The sequence below is a fragment of the Crocuta crocuta genome, unplaced genomic scaffold, assembly GCF_008692635.1.
Source record: "Crocuta crocuta isolate KB4526 unplaced genomic scaffold, BGI_CrCroc_1.0 scaffold69, whole genome shotgun sequence".
Classification (NCBI taxonomy): Eukaryota; Metazoa; Chordata; class Mammalia; order Carnivora; family Hyaenidae; genus Crocuta; species Crocuta crocuta.
The window spans coordinates 2,200,122-2,204,588 of NW_027551576.1; the positions used below are offsets into that span (position 1 = coordinate 2,200,122).

A 4,467-nucleotide genomic window follows, 5' to 3' on the forward strand; every position below is an offset into this window, starting at 1 on the left:
AGAGCGGCGGTTCAGCTGCAGCTGCGTGGGGGTGGACACAGCGTCAGCTGAGAGTGGACATGACCAGAGTTGTAGCCTTGCCAAGCGAGGATGGAAAACACAAAGAATAAATGAAGAAAAGCAATTTGGTGGGGAAAGCAATTCAGATTAGAAGCTCAAGACCGGGGGGCGAAATTAGAAAGCCAGGGCATGAAGGCGCGGGGGAGGGAGGAAAGAGAGAGAGAGAGGAAAGAAGTAGAATGATCATGTTTTAGATTGTTAGGCAACTGCACCTGAGTGTGGATGAGGGTCAGGTCCGGTAGGGAACACATTTGGATGGGAAGGTCAAGCAGGGGGCCGGGGAGGTGCCAGGAGCCTGAGCTGGCCACACACAGCCTGGACTTCAGTGACCTCTCGCCAGAGGCACACCTCAGAAATCTGGGAGGAGAACCAGACCTCACCAGAAGATGGGTCCCCCTTGCTCTCCCACAGCTTTCTGTGAATCCTCAGAGCAGTCAGCTGCTCTCCTGCTTCTCAGCATCACTTGTTAAAAAACTACAGATGACAGGGGCGCCTGGGTGGCTTAGTCGGTTAAGCGTCCGACTTTCGCTTAGGTCACGATCTCGCGGTTCGTGGGTTCGGGCCCCGCGTCGGGCTCTGTGCTTACTGCCAGCTCGGAGCCTGCAGCCTGTTTCAGAGTCTGTCACTCCCTCTCTCTCTGACCCTCCCCTGCTCACGCTGTCTCTCTCTCTCCTAGAAATAAATAAAAAAAATATATATATTAAAAAAAAACTGCAGATGACAGGGCCCCTACCAGAAACCGGCAGTAAGATCCAGGGATCCTTACTTATTTCCCACAAGTTCTCTTAGTGATCCTAAGTACAGTCAAGGTTGAAAACTACCAATCGGTCTCTTTGGGCCTCAGTTTCCCCATCTGTTATAAAAGTTAACTGAAGAGTCTAGAGGCCCTTTCCAGGCACACAGGAGCTTTCAATTCCACAACAGCCCAGAGGGCGTCATTATCTCCGGTGCTGAGGTGGGAAGAAGGGGATTTAATAGAGGCAAAGGGATGAGGGGTGGGCCACGGAATCTCTAAGGGCTTTCTCAGTGCTCTCGGGTTTGAGGAATCTGGGAGGGTCTGGGTGGGCCAGTGGAGTATGCCTCCCAGCACCTAGGGCTGACTCAGGCTCTCACACACCCCAGAGATTCAGGTGAGTCCCATGAGTATCAGGCGGGGCCGGTGCGCCAAGTGCAAGCATGTCACTGCACATGCGTAAGTGAGGTTCTCTCCCCGCTCTCACTCTTCCCCTTCCTCACATAAGCCCCCTGCCCCCAGCTCCCCCCTGACCTGTCGCTGCCCAACCCATGACATATTTTGGAACTCTCCACTGCTGTCTTCTTTACTCTTTCCTATGTCGGAGTGAGTGATTTCTGCCCCGCGTGGAGGCAAGGTGAGTTGGAAGATTGGGAAAAGGTTCAGTCTGGCTGAGTCACTTCAAGAAGGAGGGCGGAGAGAGCAGCCTGAGCCAAGTGCCATTGCTTCCGCCTACCTCTTCCATCTTGACGTTGCGAATGGTTGGCGAGGGGAGCTCCATGATGGGATTCTCTGTTAAGAAAACTCACTCTGCTCCTGTGCTGATGGAAGGGAGAATGTACTGGGAGAAGCAAGCCAGGAGGTCTACGGACAACTATGGAAATATTGAAATCCTTCAGGTAACCCTGGCCTAGACCGGGCTGTGGGAGGAGCAGAGAGGACGGGAGGTGAGCGCTATGGGGGAACATTGGCCTGAGGGGAAGCTAGGTTTTGGCGGGAGAGTCTGGCTGGTTTATGCCCTGAGCACCGGGCACGTGGGACTCTGGAAAGGTACCGAGGTGCTAACGTGTCTTCCACGGTGGAAGAGTGTCTGGTGCTCTGGCACCAGGGTTAAGGTCCCCACCGGAGGACGGGAAGAAACATTTTCAAATCATATATATCTGATATGGATCCAGGATCTAGATTCCATATAGAACTCTCACAGATCACTACTAAAAAGCAAACAACTCAACTGAAACACGGACAAGGGATCTGAATAGACGTTTTTCCACAGAAGCTATACAAATGGCTAATCAGCATATGAAAGGATGCTTCATACCATTAGTCATGAGGGAAATGCAAATCAAAATCACAATGAGGTATCATTTCACACCCACTAGGATGGCTGTATAAAAAACAAGACAAGTGTTGGCAAGGATATGGAGATTTTGGAACATCGCTGATGGGAGTGGAAAATGGCGCAGCTGCTCTGGAAAGCCATTGGGTGGCTCCCCGGAAGTTAGGCATAGCCTTACTCTATGACCCAGCAGCTCCATTTCCAGATGTGTACGCAAGAGAACAAAACACATATAATCACACAGAAACTTCCACAAGAATGTTCATTGCAGCATTATTCGTAACAGCCCCCAAAGAAGCAACAACCCAGTATCCACCAACTTATGAATGGATACAGACAAGCGTGGAATATCCATCCAGTAGAATGTCATTCAGCCATGAAAAGGAAAGAAGTACCGCTGCAGCAGAGATAAACCTTGAAGGCGTCATGCTAAGTGAAAGAAGGTGGTCACGTTAGACAACGTGTGGTAGGGTTGATTCCATGTATACGAAAGTGCAGAAGTCTATAGAGACAGAAAGCGGATTAGCGGTTGCCAAGGAATAGGGGAAGAGGGAATTGGGAGATGTGGGGTTGTGTTTTGGGGTAATGGTAGGTGTTGGCGGTGGTTGCAAAATAGTGTGAATATACTAAAACCACCCAAGAAGCAAAATACACCCTTCTTCCCGCTGTAGGCACTGCGGTTGACCTTGGCCCCACCTCCAAGATCTTTCACTCTGCACAACCCGATGGCTGCAATTTTATCTAACACTCAAATTCTTCAGCCAAGCCTCTGCCACACACCCAGACTTGCTCAATCTTTCCATTCCAGTTATGCTCCCTTTTTGCCTTCACAGGAGCCTCCCAGGGGCTCACCCTGCACCTTTAGGCCCTCCTCTCCACCAGGCCACCTTCCCACTTCAGAACCCTGCTCCCTGTTCACCTCTTCCTGGAACCTCCCCTAGAGAGTCCCCCCCACTGACCTCCCATCAGCCCTCTGCACTTATAAAGACACCCAATTGCCAGGTCTTAACCCGGGCTCTGCCGTTGAAAGCCTACGTGACTCGTCGAGACTCATTTAACCTTCTCCTGGCCTCAGTGTTCCCATCTGGAAAATGTACATTGCCATGTGTCTTAGAGTGCTCAGGCTGCCATGAAATACCCTGAACAGGATGGCTTAAACAACATAAATTTATTTTCTCACCATTCTGGCGGCTGGAAGGCTGAGATCAGGGTGCCAGTGTGGTCGGGTTCTGGTGAGAGCTCTCTTCCTGGTGTATAGATAAGCCATCTTCCTGCTCTCCTCACATGACCTTTTCTCTGGGTTTGTGCATAGAAAGAAAGAGAGAGAAAAGGAGGAGGCAGAGGAAGAAGAAGAAGATGAAGAGGAGAAGGAGAAAGGAGGGAGGGAGGGAGAGAAGAGAGAGACAAAATTCTCCTTGGTGTCTCTTCTTACAAGGCTACGAATCCCCTCATGAGGCTCCATGGCCAAGACCTCATCTAACCCAAATGACCTCACAAAAGCCCCACCTCTAAGAGGCTAGGGCTTCAACACACAAATTTGGTCAAGAGAGGGGAGACACAAACACTCAATGCATAAATCCGTGCTTATTTGCCAGGTGAGAGTCCATGATATTCTGAAGATTTTAAGGCTTTATATGCAATGTGCCAGGCCTTTATGAAGGGTTATTATTTTTCATCAATCCTGTATAAGCATGTGTGTGTTTCTTGGCAAGGGAATACCATACATTGTTCATAAGCATATAACCTCCGGTCTGGTGCTCAAGGGCAGACGATGTGTCTGCTGCTCTTGAATGTTCTCTCAAACCATGAGAAACTACCAGGAACCAGAATCCAAAATTCCTCTCTCCCTCCAGGGATCTTAGAGCCCCATTGCCCTTGGGGCATACATATTTGAGTTTCTGACTCTCAGGCCTGACCATACGGTCCTTAAGTGCTCTACAGGGAGACCCTTCACTACCCTACACCTCGGTTTTCTTGTCTGTAAAACAAGGATAAGAATACCTATCTCCTAGCATTCCTGGGAGAGTTAAATGAAAAACCACATGGTAAGCTCTCAATAAATGTCAGTGATAAAGATAAATATAATGTATTGGTTACCGACTCCTGTGTAATAAATCACCCCGACACTTAGTGGCTCAAAACATCAATAATCATGTGTTCTCTCTCGTGGTTTTAGTGGATGAAGAATTCAGGAGTGCCTTGGATGGGCAATTCTATCCCAAGGTTTCTTACGAGGCTGAGGCTTTAATCATCTGCAACGTTGACTGGGCTTAAGGATATAGTTCCTAGTGGCTCACTCACATGCCCCCAAAATTGGTGCTGGCTGTTGGGGTGGGTG

The 4,467-nt window shown here is 49.5% G+C and overlaps 1 long non-coding RNA gene across 2 annotated transcripts in view; it reads right to left on the minus strand.

Moving 5' to 3' along the window:
- Nucleotides 1-2,386: 2,386 nt before the first annotated feature.
- LOC144221124 (uncharacterized) overlaps nucleotides 2,387-4,467 on the minus strand; it is a 6,740-nt gene continuing 4,659 nt past the window's right edge. For both annotated transcript variants that reach the window (XR_013331966.1, XR_013331965.1), the window contains exons 2-3: nucleotides 3,310-3,425; nucleotides 2,387-2,631 (exon numbers count right to left, since the gene is read on the minus strand). This is a non-coding gene — a long non-coding RNA (uncharacterized LOC144221124). The remainder of the gene's footprint in view (nucleotides 2,632-3,309; nucleotides 3,426-4,467) is intronic.